A 19,512-nucleotide genomic window follows, 5' to 3' on the forward strand; every position below is an offset into this window, starting at 1 on the left:
TGTTGAGGAAGATGTCTAAGGCAATGCAGGTGTCTGGGAAGAAAATGCAGTTGGAGAAAACTGCACCACAAACTGATGACCCAAACTAGAGTAGGATCTAGACTCTTACCCTAGAGATAATGGGGAAATATTCGTGAATATTTAACTGCACTTTTGGGCAGTAGAATACTTACCTAGTGTGCGCAAAACGTTGGAATGCATCCTTAACCCCATAAACCTAGGAATGGTGCTGCAAGCCTATAATTTCGGCACTCAAGAGGTAGAGAAGTAGGAGGACCAGAAGGTTCAAGGTCATTGTTGGATAAGTACCCAGTTTAAAATCTGCTGTCTGAGATTCCGTGTCCCTCTGCCTTCTCAGTTCAAAATTAGGGCTGGGCTGATGGCTCAGCAGGTAAACTGCTCTCTGTGCAAACATGGAGGATCACAGGTTATTACCCAGAACCCATGTACAATGCCTGGTGACACGGTGCTCAGCCTGAAATCCCAGCATATGGTGTGTGGAGACCTAGATTCCTAGAGTAAGCTGGCCAGTGGGACAATCCAAAATGGTGAGGTCCTTGATCAGTGAGAGACCCTGCCTCAAAGTGTAATGTGGAGAGCAACTAAGAAAGATACTGAATGTCAGCCTTGGCCTCCACAATAGAGCCTTTGTGAATGTGTGCAGATGACCTAGGTTAGGGTTGCTGCATTAGCGTGGGAGAGTGTTCCTCACTTGATCAAGAGCAATTTCTAGTGGTTACACCACTGAGGAAGGTTACTCCTTTCCCACTCTGTTCAGCAACCATTTCCTCTTGATAGCTCCTCTGGGAGGGATGAGGTCTCATACACCCCTCCCTCAGTGACTGGGTTCTGGGCCAAGATCTAGCGTGAAACACGGGCTGTTTATAATCTAAGGCTTGGGGGTACCTCCCTCACAGGATTATGACATGTTTGCCTCCCATAAATGCTTCCACTCATTCTGTAGAGCTCACCACACCATGAATTGTGTTCCAGTCAGCGTGATGAACTTTCCCATAACTGTTGTGAGGACAAGGAGGATGGCGTGTGCCTTGGTCCTCCCTCAACCCAGAGTCTGGTTAAAAGGCATGCCTAGCTCAGTGTAGCTGCTAGTTAAATACTTTAGACACTATATTTACCCCTAGCGGGCTGGGCATAGTCATACCAGTCCAATCAGGTAAGAGAATCAAAAGATAACTGTGCTTTAAGAATCAGAATCGGACAACAGGCATCAGCATCACTGGACAGGAGGCTTCAAAACTCTTACTGGATCTCCTGGCTTATACCTATGGCTGTTCCTTTAATATACATTTTGAGAAGGAAACAGCAGAAGTGCAGCCCCAGGGAGGATGGGTGCAGGCAGCCCCAGGAGCAGAGTTCCCTCAGGTGCCAGGGGCAAATGCACAGCAGAGGCCAACTAGGCTGTTGCTGCTTAGGCTGCATCATCAATCACGGCTTTGTTACAGTAACCTTTAGTTGGGTTCTGTTTGTTTTGTTTGTTAGAAACTGGCACAATGGTGGCAGTGTGGCAGAAATAGCACTGTTTACTCAGACCTCTGGAATATATTGAGCTGTCATTTCTGTCAGCGTTAAACTGTTTCCTGATGCAAGGGGCAACGGAGGTCAGACTGTAGCTTTGATTAAACGTAGGTGATGTCCAGAGATGGGATTGTGTCTGGAGACTTGGAAAGGAAATTTACTGCCTTCTTTTGCCTAATTTTCACTGAGCAGGAGTTTCAACTCAGAGGCATTGATTATTTAAAGGCCAGAAGTTGATCATCAATCTTCATATCAAATACACTGGTTTTGACTTTCACACACCCAAATTCTGGGCTAGTGTGGCAGATGTTCTACACCACGAAGTCTGCATCACCACCCAACCGGTATGGACCGTGACTCCATACCTTCCACGAGCTGGATAATGTCCTAGGGGTTAAAACACAAGACGCACACACAGATACAGAGTTCGAGTCATTCTTCAGGGAGAGAATACCCGTTTATTCAAACTTAATCCAGGGTTAAATACTTTGGCCCCAGAAGTGGAGAACCTCCTCCCAGCCAGGTGTGAGATCATGGTGTTGAGCACCTGGCGCCGAATGGCAGGAGCTTCCAGGCAGGGGGTACCGAGCTGGGAACCCTGACAGACAGATAGGTGGAGATTCAGGGTGCCTCTGAGAACCCTCCTTAGCAGGTGAAATTACCATACCAAAGACGGAAACAAGGTTCTGAACTAATCCCCTCCAGCTGGCAGAAGATGCTAGGCTGGTTAGCATAAACAGATCTCGCATCCTGTGCTTGGCCTCGAGGAACAGGGAAGACAGGGCCTTATATGTCCCCCTTTTATATAAAATATGATGAATAGGGCCTGTCTTAGGTGGCATGGCAACAGACAGACCCCTTATCTGTCATTGGAGGGTGCTCAGGTCCAACACAATCCTGTCTTAGGTTGGGGAAAGCCTGCCAGAAACCTTCCTCGTCATAGACTCACTAGTCAATATCATTGAGTTCAGCCAGATTTATGCTGAAAGATACTCCTAGGCGAATGCCAAAAGGACTTGATCTGAGTAGTCACTGACTCCGGCATCATGAAGGTCACGCTCCAGTGTGTATAAGCATTCCTAAAGGATATTGTGCCCGCACAATCCCTGAAAAGTCTGCTCAGAATAGAGCCCCTTGAGTAGGGCTACAGCGCTGGTGAATAGAGCCTCTGGAATAACTAGCCAGATTAAATGACAGGCAATTAGTAAATCTTGTATTATGGGGTTCAAGAAAAAACAGCAAAAGCATTTTTTGTGACCAGCAGGGAGGGGTCAAAAACCCATACCCAGTCCATAAAGATTAACTTCAGTATCCAATTGTAAATTTAGCTCAATTTGAAAGATCATGGTATTTTAGTCTGTGTTGAGAAGTTACTCATAGCACCCAGAATCAGCTGACAGGATAAGAAAAAAGAAAGGAAAAACTGGTAGTCGTCTTTGGCACCGCAGCAATGACAAACAGATCAAGGGTAGAGAGTTGGAAAGGGGAAAATCCAGGCACTGGATCGCTTCTCAGGAATTCGCCAGCTCCTCAGCAGACATCTCAGACAACTCCACAGCCGAGGCTTTGTCCTCAGGCCTCTGGACAGATGAATCCACAGCCATGTACAGCACAGCGCAGCAGCGGTCAGCATTCCTCGGAGAGACATAAACAAACTCCTCTCCCAAATTAATACTCAAGAGTAATAAAAAAAACTCAGGTTAAAATTTAATACAGCCAGCGCTGGTGTAGGCTGTTCTTGAACTTAGAGACCTGTAGGTCTCTGCTCCAGAAAGTAAATCTTACTTGCCTGTGCCACCGCAGCAGGCCTTTGAATTGGGCTGAATGGCCAACCCCAAAAATCAACTCCTAGAACCAGCTCCGCCTGGAACTTTTCCAGGGACAGAAAATAATTATCTGATCCAGTATGTGAGCACTCACACAACTGGATAGAATTATCCAAATTGTCATTTTTATGGGGGCACATCGTCTTCCGCCAAAATTTAGAGAAATAATTAATAGGATCTGTAGAACTGAGACGCTTCCATATAGCAAAGAACAGTCAACAAGACATATCAGGCTATAGAATTGGAAATTCTTCACCAGTCATCAATCCACTTTAAAAAACATAAGGACTCTAGAAATTAGTCCTCCAAAGAACAATTAATCAAATAAAAATATATGTAATAGACCTAAACTGAAAACTCTCAATAGATGAACTTAAAATGACTGAAAGACATTTAAAAAATGCTCAAATATAACATCCTTAACCGTTGGACAAAAGTAAATCAAAATAACACTTGAGACTCCATCTTATCCCTATAACATGACCAAGATCAAATACTGCTCATAACTTATACTTAAGAGAAGCTATACCTCTCTTGGCCTATATACAAGAGATGCTCAACCATGTCACAATGACATGTGTTTAACCAGGTTTATAGCAGAATTACTTTATTATATATAGAATCTGAAAACAGCTTAAATGTATTTTTATACATCTGATAAATGAGATAGCCATAAATATTATAAAATATCTTTGAGTAACTCTAATTATACAAATTGAAAAACCTGTATAATAAGAACTTTAAACCTTTTAAGAAATTTAAGCCATCAGACAATGGAAAGATCTCCTGTTCTTCTTGTAAAGACAGTATCAATACAGCCAAATTGACAATATTATTGAAAATAATCTATCAATTTAATGTAAGCACCCATTAAATTTATAACAAAAATTTTAGACGTTTTAAGAAAAACAATCCTCGACCTTATGAAAAAAGACAAAACTCAGGATAGCCTAAGCAATCTTAAAACCCTGTGTAAATTAAGAAACTTTTGAATCCATTATAATCTTTGACTTTAAACTTTACTACAGAGCTACAGTACTGAAATCAATTTATCAAAGATATGAATTTATCTGCCTATAAACAGCAGTCTTATGGCAAAGAAGCAAAATTGTGAAATGAGAAAAAAGAATTTTTAACCTGTTTATCTTTAGAGCTCTCTTAATCCAAAACTGTCCTTTCCCCTTCAGCTGAAGCCATGCTGCACAGCAGGGGGCAGGACACAGGCCCACTCCATCTGTAGACTGCCTCCTCAGCTCTGGAGGACAGATCTTTAACTATCCTTTTGTACCGCCAAGGCCTGGCCCTCGCCTCTGGGTCTCTGGGACTCCTTGAGTTGTCAGCCACGGTTGTGCAGCCTGCCAGAGCCCTGCTCTCTTGCTCCTATGCCTGGAGCACTCTTAAAAATGTGTGAACAACCTTTCTTTAAAAGGAAAAAGCACCAAATCTCAAAAATAGATGGTTGTGAGCCGGCCGTGTGGTTGTCAGGAATTGAACTCACGAGCAGGCAATGCTTTTAACCTCTGAGCCATCTCCTCAGCCTACTGTTAGGCAGAGATTTTTTGAGCTAGCAGTTGCAGCGCTGAAGGCCCTGCCTCCGCCGCCTGCTCAATAGCTTTAGAACAATTGCGGCCGCGCTTTTGTCTTTTGGAACTTGTTGCTAGCTGTAGGCTGTTGTGTTTGTCTCTGTTGCCCAGGATATGGGCAACTTCGCCACCGGCACTCCTGCCCAGCACGACGCGGCTCCCCAGCTATGGTGCGCCTGGGATGTGGTGCACGCCTTTTTCCTGTTGGCCTAGCCACTTGTTGTAGGCCACTTTGGGGCCTGCGCTCTCCTGTGTGAGTTCCCCGGGCCTGCATTACAGGATACTCATCTCCCTGTTCAGTACGTGGCCCCGCCCCAGGGGCCCTATGTGTTCCACAGCTGCGCCAGTTTCCCGGTCCCACGCTCTGCGCACCTTGAGGCCTGTTTGTAACTCTAGCTATGGCGAAAACTTTTGGCCCTGTCCCAGGGGCACTGCGTTCTTGCGGGTGGTCCCTGTGGCCCACCGCTAGCAGCTGCCTTAGGGCGTGGGATCCATCGCAGGACACGCGGCCCCACCTGCTGTGCTCCGGGCAGGCCTCCCGCCTGCACTCGCTCGCTCGTCTGCCTGCCTGCCCCCGTGGGGCTCTCCGTGTCTGTGCATCGTGGCCCATGGCTCCCGGAGGGGCAATTTTAGTTTGCACCCGGGCCTGTGTGCTCCGGCCATGCTGCTGCTATCTCAGCCACGGTGAGGACCCACTGGCGGTCCCGTAACCCGCACCCAAACATGCATGGGAGCTTTCTTAATCCCCACGAAAGACAGGCTCTGTGAAGCCGCTCTTTTGTTTCTTAAAAACTCTCAATAGAACTTATAAATATACTTTTTGAATCTCCTCTCAGGCCGAGGCCCGCACTTTCATGGTCCATCGGCCATTCACTAGCGCACCAGTATGCTGGGCCCTGTTGCCTTGGGAACAGACTCCCGTCGGGCGCTAGCTGAGCAGGGCCTGTTCTCTTTAGTAAAATTTAAAGTTCCCTGCATGTGAGAGCCAGGAACTGAGCTCTTAAAAAAATTAGGCAGTTGCTACCAACATAAAAGAAAACTGTCTAAGGAATTCTCGGGTGGTCTACAAACTTAATTATTGGTGCCCATTTCTCTCCAAAAGACCCAACCATATCCGTTTACCGGCCTTTACCCTGGAGCAGAAGTTTTTCGCACCCAAATGCGCCAAACCAGGCCAATTCACCCATTGTACTCATATAGCTGGCCAGCCTTTCCGTGGGTGACCCAATGGACTTTTTTTTTAAACCTTTCCAAAAACTCGGAGCTGGCTTTGCAGACAAGAGTTCTTCGGTTGTAGCTGCTTTCGATCCCAGCGGTGCCTGCATTTGTGGCAAATGTTCCACGCCACGGAGTCTGCATCACCACCCAACCGGTATGGACCACGACTCCATACCTTCCACGAGCTGGATAATGTCCTAGGGGTTAAAACACAAGACGCACACATAGATACAGAGTTCGAGTCATTCTCCAGGGAGAGAATGCCCGTTTATTCAAACTTAATCCAGTGTTAAATACCTGGCCCCAGAAGTGGAGAACCTCCTCCCAGCCAGGTGAGATCACGGTGTTGAGAGCCTGGCGCTGAGTGGCAGAAGCTTCCAGGCAAGGGGTACCAAGCTGGGAACCCTGACAGACAGATAGGTGGAGATTCAGGGTGCCTGTGAGAATGCTCCTTAGCAGGTGAAATTACCATACCAAAGACGGAAACAAGGTTCTGAACTAATCCCCTCAGGCTGGCAGAGAAAGCTAGGCTGGTTAGCATAAACAGTTCTCTCATCCTGTGCTTGGCCTCGAGGAACAGGGAAGACAGGGCCTTATAGCTAGCAACCCAGGCATTACAGGGACCACCAAAATACCACTTCTGGGTTAGAGGTAAGACGTCCTGCTTGCACTCACAAGAAGTCACCTGACCCAGGAGGCAACAAAAAGGGGAGGTGCTGCGGGAGCACATTCTACTCCTTCAGCCTAAAGATACCAGTCCACTGAGGTGTGGTCTCTTATATTTTAAAAAACAGCAGGAACCATGCGCTCTTTCTTGCTTCTGGCTCCAGTTCCAGCAGCTAGACTCTCTGTTTCCTGTTTGTGACAAGAGCACTGTTGTTTGGGACGGCGATCTGTAAGTTTTTCCCCTCAAATAAATGACCTTTTGTATTATCCATAATTCTTAACTGGTGTGGGATTGTTTTGCAGCTTCAGTGAGTGGAATATACCATGGTTGGCATGGACAAGGTGATCTTGAGAACTTTCTGAGTGAATTCAGCTGCTGTTTGAGAGATCTCTAGAGACAGAGCTTGGCCAAAGAAATGGTGGCTGTCCCACAAACCCTGAGGGAGAACAGTCCATGTAAGCTGTCTGAAAGACAGGGAGTCAGGGACAAAAAGGAAGTAGGAGTCAGGGTGTAAAGGGACTGTAAAGAAGGCATCTTTTAGGTCTAGAACAGTAAAGTAGGAGGTGGTAGGAGGGATGTTAGACAGGAGATTATATGGGTTGTTAACCAGAGGGTGAACAGGAATAACTGCCTCATTTATGAGGCAGAGGTCTTGAACCAAGCAGTAAGCGCCAGAAGGCTTGTTCATGGAAAGAATTGGAGTGTTGCAGGGTGAGTAATAGGACTTAGAAGTCCTTCAGATAGGAGACAGGTGATAAAAGGATGGATTAAAGGGACGAATAGAGGGAACACACGGAAGCCCTAACATCTACAAGTTTCCCAAGGAAATAGATGTTCTAAGACACATGGCTTTACTCTCAGAAACGAGGCCATAACTCACTCATAATGGGTGGGCATTAGGGTTGTACCTGCTTGCAGAGGCAGAGAAGAGATGGACTACTTACTTTACACTGTTCTTACAGCTAAAGAGAGATGGAGATCCAAACTGCAGAGAAGGGTTACAGAGGCCACATTAAAAGCAGATAGTATAAGATATTTATTGGGGGAGGGAAGACTCAAAGAGTGAAATGCTGTGTGGATAGGGGACATGAGAGGTGCAGACAGATAGACAGACAGAGAGAACAGGGGAAAGATAAGAGGAAAAACACAGAAAAGAAACAATGCAAGGTATGAGATACAACTGTGTCTGGTGGCCACTTTTAAAGAGCATACATGTCACATAGCTGACAGAGGAAAGGCACCTGGAGACAAGTGATGATGGAACTGCTCTGGTGGGAGAGGCAGGCAACAGCCCAAATGGAAACTAACAGTCCCGTAGAGTCACATGTTTGAATGCATCTCCTAAAGGCAGTGGTACCATTAGGAGGTGTGTCCTTGTTAGAGGATTATGTCACTATGGGGATAGACTTAGAGGTCTCCTATGCTCAAGCTACACCCAGTGTGCAACAGTTTACTTCCTGTTGCCTGTGGATCAAGACATAGAGCTCTCAGCTCCTTCTCCAGCACCATGTCTGCCTGCATGCCACCACGTCCAGCCATGATGATAAAGGAATAAACCTCTAAAATTGTAAGCCAGCCCCAATTAAGTTTTTTTCTGTATAAGAGGATCCCTGGGCTCTCCCGAATCCTGTCCCAGCCTGTAGAGGACCGTAACCACATTCGCCATTCCAAGATGGCGCTGACATCCGGTTCCCCCGCCCGGTGAACAGGATAATGCGCATGTGTTGGTAAATTTCCAACGCTGTAGTCCCTGCCTCTCCCGAGGCGTCATCTGGGATGATGGGCAGCTGACCAATCTGAGAGTGACACGTCCGAGGCGGGGACTGTTTCCTATAAAAGGGCTGGGTTCGCCTCGCTCTGGGTCTCCGCCATGTTGGCTTATGCCCTAGCTCTCAAGATGCATTAAAAAGCTGTTCTGCAGAAGGATCCTACGTGCCCCGCGTCGTTCTTGCTGGCGAGACAGTAGCGCGGGACATCTGGTGCCGAATCCCTCGGGACGCTGAGGGACCCTGACAACTGCTCGCACTGCCGGAGACCCCTTGGACACAAGGAGGATTCAGAACTGCAGGTCTGTATACTCAGAGAGATATGGCTTTTCCTGGATTTTTCGGTTTTGGGCTTTACTTGTTTCCGCATTGGGAAGGTTTCGTAGGGGCCTTGCTACCTCTTTTAGTAGTCCTCTTATTTTTCGCCAAAGACTGCTTAAAAGACGAATCCTGACAGGCGGTTGCTGCAACGGAGGAAGTCCAGGATAGCATTTCAGAAACTGAGTACAGTGGGAGGTTAGGTGCGCGCACAGTCTCAAATAAGGAAAAAGGACCCTCCAGTGGTTTTAAGAAAATAAGAATGGGGGAGAAGACTGATTTACAAGGTCGAAAGATTTCTGGAACCAACAATAAGAAAAAAGGAAAGGACAGTAGTTTATATCCTCTGCAGGAGCTTGAAGCTCCGCAAATTGAAAGTGACCATGAAAGTGAGCATGGAAGTTCTGGCTCAGGAGAAGAGGCAGAAGAACTAGGTACAGAGGAGGAGGCAGAATTAACCAGCGGTAGGGCCATGAGGTCATCCCAAAGGGCCCATCCGCCTCCTTACGAGCTGCGCCCTTGCCCGACTGCCCCTTCGGCGCCTCCTTATGAGGAACACCTTGGGCCAAAGACTTTTTCATTTATCCCTGACAAGGTCAAGAGAAAGCTGCACCTGGCCTTCCCCGTTTACGAAGGGGAAAATGGACGGGTGTATGCGCCTGTGGAGTACAACCAAATAAAAGAATTAGCAGAGTCAGTTAGAAAATATGGAGTGACCGCTAATTTCACATTAGCCCAATTGGACAGATTAGCCTTGAGTGCCATGACTCCGGCAGACTGGGAGACAGTTGCAAAAGCGTCGCTTGTCAGCATGGGTCAATATTTGGAGTGGAAAGCTCTGTGGCATGAGGCGGCCGAGGAACAGGCCAGAGCTAACGCTCAAGCCTTAACTCCAGAACAACAACAATGGACTTTTGACCTCCTGACTGGGCAAGGGCGCTTCACCGCTGCCCAGATAGACTACCCTTATGACGCCTACCGCCAGATAGCCAATACAGCTATAAGAGCATGGAAAGCTTTGTCTAAAAAGGGAGAAGGAAGCACCCCGCTCACCAAGATTATACAAGGGACTCAGGAGCCTTTTTCAGATTTTGTGGCTAGAATGACTGAGGCAGCAAGACGCATTTTTGGCGACACTGATATGGCCACGCCACTCATAGAGCAGCTCATTTTTGAGCAAGCTACGCAGGAGTGCCGTGCGGCCATAGCCCCCAGGAAAAATAAAGGGTTACAGGACTGGCTCAGGGTCTGTAGAGAACTAGGAGGACCCCTGACGAATGCGGGTTTGGCTGCAGCCATCATGCAGTCACAAAAACACCCTTTTAAAGGGCCAGACAGAAGAGTTTGCTTTAAATGTGGGAAGCCAGGACATTTAAAAAAGGATTGTAGGTCATCAGAAAAGGAGAGAGTGCCTCCTACCCTCTGCTCACGCTGTGGCAAAGGTTATCATAGGGCTGAGCTCTGTCACTCCGTTAGGGATGTCCATGGCAAGATCCTCCCACCATCAGGAAACCCACAGACTGATCCAAAAAACGGGGTGATGGGCCCTCGGTCCCAGGGCCCTCAGAAATATGGGAACAAGTTCGTCAGGGCAACGACCAAGGAACCCTCGGAGGCAGAACAAGAATGGACTTGTGTGCCTCCACCGACTTCCTGTTGATGCCCCAAATGGGGGTGCAGCCTGTCCCTGTGCAGCTGCCTGAGCCTCTACCCCCTGGAAGCGTGGGCCTGCTTTTAGGGCGTGGCTCGCTTACCCTGCAGGGACTGATTGTCCACCCAGGTCTTGTTGATAGTCAGCACACTGCTGAGATACAAGCCCTGTGCTCTTGTCCTAGTGGAGTTTTTTCCATCAGTAAAGGAGACAGGATAGCTCAGTTACTGTTTCTTCCGGCAGACACCAACCAGAGGCTGGGGAGTAAATTAATGGGGTCAACAGGACAGGATTCGGCCTACCTGGTTGTTAGCCTTCAAGATCGACCCAAACTGCCCCTTTGGGTGAATGGTAAATGCTTCGAAGGCATTTTGGACACTGGCGCGGACAAAAGTACTATCTCATCGCGCTGGTGGCCACAGTCCTGGCCTGTTACTGAGTCGTCTCATGCCCTACAGGGCTTGGGCTATAGTGCAAACCCCACCATTAGCTCCACCAGATTAACCTGGGAAACAGACGAAGGGCAGTCAGGATATTTTACACCATATGTCCTTCCCCTGCCAGTCAACTTATGGGGAAGAGATGTAATGCAGGGTATGGGATTGACCTTATCTAATGCATATTCATCTCAGGCCCAAGATATAATGTTAAGAATGGGCCATAGGCCAGGAAAGGGCTTGGGTCGCTCCAAGCAAGGAATACGGGAGTCAGTAAATCCTAAACCTAATATCAATAAACAGGGTCTGGGTTTTTCCTAGGCGCCACTGGGGCAGCACGGCCCATACCATGGAAAACAGAGACCCCAGTATGGGTTCCTCAGTGGCCACTTACCTCTGAAAAACTGGAAGCAGTGAATCAGCTAGTTAATGAGCAATTCGTTTTGGGGCACATAGAACCATCCACCTCTCCGTGGAATACACCCATTTTTGTCATTAAAAAAAATCAGGAAGATGGCGCTTGTTGCATGACTTGAGAGCCATTAATGAACAAATGCATCTTTTTGGGCCTGTGCAGCGAGGACTCCCAGTGCTTTCAGCTTTACCCAAAAATTGGAGTCTGGTAATAATAGATATTAAGGATTGTTTTTTTTCTATTCCATTGCATCCTGCTGATAGGCCTCGCTTTGCTTTTACTGTTCCTTCAATTAATCATATAGAGCCTGATAAACGCTTTCAATGGAGAGTTTTGCCTCAGGGTATGGCCAATAGTCCAACAATTTGTCAGATGTTTGTGCAGGAGGCTCTTGAACCGCTTCGTGAACGTTTCCCACGTTTGCTTGTGATTCATTATATGGATGATGTACTCATGTGTCATGAGGACTTACAGGTCCTAAGGGAAGCCTACCCATTGCTCATTAAGAGTTTACAGCTATGGGGTCTTCAAATAGCTGCTGAGAAGGTCCAGATTACAGACAATGGCCAATTCTTAGGTTCTGTTATTCTTCCTGAAAAGATTCTACCACAAAAAATAAAAATTTATAGGGACGATTTGCGAACATTAAATGATTTCCAAAAGTTGTTAGGAGATATTAATTGGCTGCGACCGTTTTTAAAAATCCCCTCTGCTGATTTGAAGCCATTGTTTGATATCTTGGAAGGGGATACTCATATTACCTCCCCTCGGGCCTTGACGCCGGCAGCAGAAGCAGCCTTATTACTAGTGGAGGAATCCATTAAGGAGGCACAGCTGTGCCGTATTGATGAAACTCAACCATTTGTTCTCTGTGTGTTTAAAACAAGAAAGCTACCCACTGCTGTGTTATGGCAGGATGGACCGTTACTGTGGATCCATCCGCATGCTTCTCCTAACAAAAGTATTGATTGGTATCCAGCTGCTATAGCTCAAATTGCCCTTAAAGGCCTTAAAATGTCTGTTAGTCATTTTGGTAAGCATCCAGCGGTTATGATAGTTCCCTATACCTCCTTTCAGATACAAACTTTGGCCGCCACCTCTGACGATTGGGCAATTTTGGTTACCACCTTTTCAGGAAAAATTGATAATCATTATCCCAAATACCCTCTGCTGCAGTTTGCTGCATGTCATCCCATTGTGTTTCCTCGAGTTACGTCTTCTGCCCCGCTAAAAGATGGGGTGATGGTGTATACAGATGGCTCCAAAAATGGTGTGGTAGCCTATGTTGTGGATTCTAAAATATATACAAAGAATTTTTCTGCCACCTCACCCCAGGTAGTGGAATGTATGGTGGTTTTAGAGGTTCTTCAAAAATTTCATTGTCCTCTTAATATTGTTTCTGATTCTGCCTATGTGGTTAATGCTGTTAAATTATTAGAGACCGCTGGAATTATAAAACCTACTAGTACAGTGGCAGCTCTTTTCCAGAGGATACAGGACTGTTTACTAAATAGGAGAGCTCCATTTTTTATCACACACATAAGAGCACATTCGGGGCTCCCGGGCCCCATGAGTTTAGGTAATGATCTGGCTGATCGTGCTACGCAGCTTGCTGCGGTAGCTCTTGCCTCCCCGTTACAGACCGCTAAAACCTTTCATGATAATTTTCATGTTACAGCTGAAACCCTGCGTAAACGTTTTTCTCTTACCAGAAAGGAGGCTCGTGATATTGTAACCCAATGTCACAATTGTTGCCAGTTTCTCCCTGTCAGACACACTGGCGTAAACCCCAGAGGGATTGCGCCTTTGCAAATATGGCAGATGGATGTGACTCATATCACTGCCTTTGGAAAACTTCAGTATGTGCATGTGTCAATTGACACATGCTCTGGCGTTATTCATGCCACACCACTTACAGGAGAAAAAACCTCTTATGTCATTCAACATTGTCTTGAGGCATGGAGTGCTTGGGGCAAGCCCACATCTTTAAAGACGGATAATGGGCCTGCCTATACTTCTCAAAAGTTTAAACAATTTTGTGCACAGATGCAAGTCACACACATGACAGGCCTGCCTTATAACCCCCAGGGGCAAGGTATTGTAGAGCGAGCACATCACACACTCAAATCTTATCTACTTAAACAAAAAGGGGGAATATTGAAGGAATTACCCCCGACACCATGAGTAGCCATTGCCATGGCTCTGTTCACTATAAATTTTTTAAATCTGGACGATAATGGCCAGAATGCTGCAACACGACATAGTTTGGATCCGCAGCGGCCTAAGGATTTGGTTATATGGAAAGATGTGTTTTCTAATGAATGGAAAGGCCCGGATCCCATCCTATTGAGATCCAGGGGAGCTGTTTGTGTGTTCCCGCAGGACCAGGAAAATCCATTCTGGGTGCCAGAAAGACTGACCCGAACGGTGAGGGGTGACCCACAACACGCGGACTTGCCTGAAGATTTGGCTTCTGTTCCTCCTACCATTTTGCGGATGGATGACAACGGTTACGAAGGAGCAGCGATGGGGGATACTCTCAGCCTTCCTGAAGCCGACACCAGTCAGCCATAGAGTGGCAGTGTTTCCTCGTTTTTTGTGTTTTTTTTATTTTACAACCAATAAGACTCTGGGGCTCCCCTACCTTCTATTTATAAGCTTATTGGGTGGGGGTGGGAATGTTTGGAACAGCCCTATGCTGAGGATCAGTGTTTCTCCTCTGGATGGTCTGCTGACTCAAATCCCAAAGTCATAGGGACAAAGTGTGGTTATTGCACAAGCGCTGGCTGCCCTGGAACAGGGAACCTCTACTGATGTGGTTATCTATGCTGAAGCAGTAAGGTTTATGCCAACCAGCTCCTGCACCCCTAGGACACCTCCATCCATTGCACAGGGTGGAGTGCTTGGCTTAGCTAGCCCTGAAGGTTGTCGAGCTAAAGAGCATCACACAGAGAATGGCCCTCTCTGAGAGATATGTCGCCCTGCATAAGGGTTTCCTGCCATATATTCCCTTTCCCAGAAAAATGGCAGAGGGCAGGCTGGATAAGTTCCAGGTGTCATGAACCTAGGGGCAGATTCCGTGCAAGCCCATTATAATGTTTCCACTTTGGGAAGTGCGACCTCTATCTTTGCCTTCTGAGGGAATTGCTTTTCTGCAAAGAAGTAAAAAAAAAAAGGGGGGGAGATGTAGAGGACCGTAATCACATTCGCCATTCCAAGATGGCGCTGACATCCGGTTCCCCCGCCCGGTGAACAGGATAATGCGCATGTGTTGGTAAATTTCCAACGCTGTAGTCCCTGCCTCTCCCGAGGCGTCATCTGGGATGATGGGCAGCTGACCAATCTGAGAGTGACACGTCCGAGGCGGGGACTGTTTCCTATAAAAGGGCTGGGTTCGCCTCGCTCTGGGTCTCCGCCATGTTGGCTTATGCCCTAGCTCTCAAGATGCATTAAAAAGCTGTTCTGCAGAAGGATCCTACGTGCCCCGCGTCGTTCTTGCTGGCGAGACAGTAGCGCGGGACACCAGCCTATATCCAGGTACACCTTCCTCTCTTCCCCCCTACCCTCTGGGGCCACAAGATCTCCCCAGAGCTGCTCCCTTGCACACTGGGCCTCGACTGTGGGCTCAGGCCGGCAGGGGCATTTCCTTTGCTTGGAGAGCCTGCCTGAGGACAGGTAAGCTCTGTCTCAGCTCAGCCACACTCCTGGCCAGCAAGAGACAATAATCTTCTAGCAGACATCCATTGGAGGAGGGGTGAGTTTTCTCCTGTCCCGAGGGCTTTGGCTAGGACGAATTTAGACTTTCCCCACCCCTATCGACTTTCTGGTCACCCGGCAGAGACGGGCCCTCCTTGCGGAGCTCTCCCAAATCCTGTCCCAGCCTATATCCAGGTACACCTTCCTCTCTTCCCCCCTCCCCTCTGGGGCCACAAGTTCTCCCCGGAGCTGCTCCCTTGCACGCTGGGCCTGGGAAGTGGGCTCAGGCCGGCAGGGGAAGTTCCTTTGCTTTGAGAGCCTCCTGAGGACAGGTAAGCTCTGTCTCAGATCAGCCACACTCCTGGCCAGCAAGAGACAGTGATCTTCTAGCAGACATCCATTGGAGGAGGGGTGAGTTTTCTCCTATCCCGAAGGCTTTGGCTAGGAGGAATTCAGACTTTCCCCGACCCCTCGACTTTCTGGTCACGAGGCAGAGGCGGGTCCTCCCTGCAGAGCTCTCCCAAATCCTGTCCCAGTCTTTATCCAGGCACACCTTCCTCTCTTCCCCCCTTCCCTCTGGGGCCACAAGATCTCCCCAGAGAAGCTCCCTTGCGCACTGGGCCGGGGCTGTGAGTGCAACCTGGCAGGAGGGAGTGCCTGTGTTTCAATAGACTACCTGCCGAAAGGTAGACCTTCTGTCAGTGAAGTCCCTGCCCAACAAGGGAACCTGACCTGGTACCAGAAGATCCAATAGAGAGCATTTGAAGGAAGAGATGGGCAGACGCTAAGGCAAGAACTCCTCCAAAAATTTAAAAAACAACTTGAAAACACCAGATACAAATGACCCTACAATAGAAGGTCTTGAACCTCTTAATTCAGAAGAAGCGGAAAAAATGCCATTATGAAAGCAATAGAGTCCCTTAAACAGGATATGAATAACTCACTTAAAGAACTGGATGAGAAGTACAACAAAAAGATTGAAGAAATGAGTAAAGAAATGGGTGAGAAATATAACAAAAAGTTCAAAGAAATGAGTAAATCCATGAATGATACACTGAGAAACCAAGAAAAAACAATCAAACAGGTAATGGAAACAGTTCAAGATTTGAAAACTGAAATGGAGTCAATGAAGAAAACACAAAACGAGGGCCGGCTGGATATGGAAAATCTAGGTAAACGAACAGAGACTACAGAATCAAGCATAACCAATAGGATACAAGAGATGGAAGAACGAATCTCAGAGTCTGAAGATATCATAGAGAAAATAAATGCTCTGATCAAAGAAAACAGCAAATCCAACAAATTCTCATCACAAAACATTCAAGAAATCTGGGACACAATAAAAAAACCAAATCTAAGAATAATAGGGATCGAAAAGGAGAAGAACTGCAAATCAAAGGACCAGAAAATATATTCAACAAAATTATAGAAGAAAACTTTCCCAACATAAAGAATGATATTCCTATGAAGGTTCAAGAAGCATACAGAACACTGAATAGACTTGATCAAAAAAAAATCCCCTCGCCACTAGAGAGAAGGGAGTAGGGGAGGAACGGGGAAAGCTTGGTGGCCGGGGATGGGGGGGGGAGGGAGGTAGGAAGAATATGGGATCAGGGAACAATATATTTCAACTAAGGGAGCCATTTTAGGGTTTACAGGAGACTTGATTATATATGGGATCCCAGGTCCAAGGAGAAATCCCCCAGATTGCTCTCTGTACAGAGGAGAGGGTGCCTGAATCGGCCGTGGCCCATGACCATACTGATGTATATTTTGCTTATCACCATAGATCCTTCCTCTGGCGAAGGACGGCTATGCAGTCGGAGGCCCACATTGGAGGACCGGATTGAGCCCCCCGAGGTCCGGAGGGGGAGCGGAAGGAGGAGGAACATGAAAAACGAAATCAGTACTGCGAGGGATGCTATCACCCACTGATACAAGGGAACGGATCTGATGAGAGTTTACCAGGGCCAGCCGGACTGGGACTGAACGAGGACGTGATCTAGACAGATTCTCGGAATTTGGCCGGATTCTCTGACTGTGGCTGGCCCGGGGTCTTTCTGAAAAGCCATTGACTATGACACTGGGACCTGTTTCCTCTGCATATGCTGGATTTTGGGGATCCAGTCTGTTTGGATGCTAGCCTTCCTGGACCTGGAGGGAGGGGGAGGGAGCTGGAGCTTCCCACAGGGCAGGAAACCCTGACTGCCCTGGGGGACGGAGGGGAAGGAGGGGGGGAGTGGGGGGAGTGGGAGGGTGTTGGGAGGGGGGGCGGAATTGGAAACTTTTATAATTTAATAAAATTTACTATAAAAAAAAAAATCCCCTCGCCATATAATAATCAAAACACAAAACATACAGATTAAAGAAAGAATATTAAGAGCTGCAAAGGAAAAAGGTCAAGTAACTTATAAAGGTAAACCTATCAGACTTACACCGAACTTCTCTATGGAAACCACGAAAGCCAGAAGGTCCTGGATAGAGGTACTGCAGAAACTAAGAGAGCATGGATGCAAACCCAGACTACTATACCACGCCAAGCTATCGTTCATTATCAATGGAGAAAACAAAATATTCCAAAATAAGAACAAATCTAAACAATTCATAGCCACAAACCCAGCCTTACTGAAAGTAATAGAAGGAAAATCGCAACCCAAGGAATCCAACATTGCCAACATAACCTACAATAACTCAGACATCTAGCGACACTTCACAAGCTTAACTCAAAAAAGGGACACAGACAATCTCTATTAAAAAAAAACAAAAAATAATAATAACCGGAGTCAACAACCACTGGTCATTAATATCACTTAATATTAATGGACTCAATTCACCTATAAAAAGGCACAGACTAAGAGATTGGATACGAAAACAGGATCCAACATTCTGCTGTTTACAAGAAACACACCTCAAACACAAAGATAGACATCTACTCAGAGTAAAGGGCTGGGAAAAGGTTTTTCAAGCAAACGGACCTAAGAAACAAGCAGGTGTGGCTATTTTAATTTCCAACAAAATTGACTTCAAACTAAAATCAATCAGAAGAGATGGAGATGGACATTTTGTACTCATAACAGGAACAATTCATCAGGAGGAAGTCTCAATCCTGAATATCTATGCCCCTAATATAAAGCCTCCTACTTATGTAAAAGAAACACTTCTAGAACTCAAGGCAGTCATCAAACCACACACACTAATAGTAGGAGACTTCAACACTCCTCTCTCACCAATGGACAGGTCAATCAGACAGAAACCTAACAGAGAAAGAAGAGAATTATTGGAGGTATTGAATCAAATGGACTTAACAGACATCTATAGAACGTTCCACCCAAATAGGAAAGAATATACCTTCTTCTCTGCAGCTCATGAAACCTTTTCGAAAATTGACCACATACTGGGTAACAAAGCAAACTTACACAGATACAAAAAAATATTAGTAACCACCTGTTTCTTGTCAGACCACCATGGATTAAAGTTAGAATTCGAGAACAGTGCTACCCCCAGGAAGCCAACAAATTCATGGAAGTTGAACAGTCAGCTACTGAATCACCCCTGGGTCAAGGAAGAAATAAAGAAAGAAATTAAAGTCTTCCTTGAATTTAATGAAAATAAAGACACAACATACTCAAACCTATGGGACACTATGAAAACAGTGCTAAGAGGAAAGTTCATAGCACTAAGTGCCCAATTAAAGAAAACGGAGAAAGCACACATTGGAGACTTAACAGCACACTTGAAAGCTCTAGAAAAAAAAGAAGCTGATTCACCCAGGAGGAGTAGAAGACTGGAAATAATCAAACTGAGGGCTGAAATCAACAAAATAGAAATAGAGAAAACAATCCAAAGAATCAATGAATCAAAAAGCTGGTTCTTGGAGAAAATCAACAAGATCGACAAGCCCCTTTCGAAATTAATCAAACGGCAGAGAGAGAACATGCAAATTAATAAGATCAGAAATGAAAAGGGGGACATAACCACAGACACAGAGGAAATTCAGAGAATCATTAGATCTTACTATGAAAGTTTATATGCCACAAAGTTGTAAAATGTAAAAGAAATGGACATTTTTTTAGATAAGTACCATATACCAAAGTTTAACCAAGAACAGGTGAACAATCTAAATAGACCTGTTAGTCGCGAAGAATTAGAAGCTGTTATCAAAAATCTCCCTACCAAAAAAAGCCCAGGACCAGATGGTTTCAATGCAGAATTCTACCAGAACTTCCAGGAAGAGCTAATACCTATACTCCTTAACGTATTCCACAATATAGAAACAGAAGAGTCATTGCCTAACTCCTTTTATGAAGCTACAGTTACCCTAATACCAAAACCACACAAAGACACAACCAAGAAAGAGAATTACAGACCAATCTCACTCATGAACATCAACGCGAAAATT

This window comes from Myodes glareolus, chromosome 26 (assembly GCF_982192425.1).
Source record: "Myodes glareolus chromosome 26, mMyoGla1.1, whole genome shotgun sequence".
NCBI classification, from domain to species: Eukaryota; Metazoa; Chordata; class Mammalia; order Rodentia; family Cricetidae; genus Myodes; species Myodes glareolus.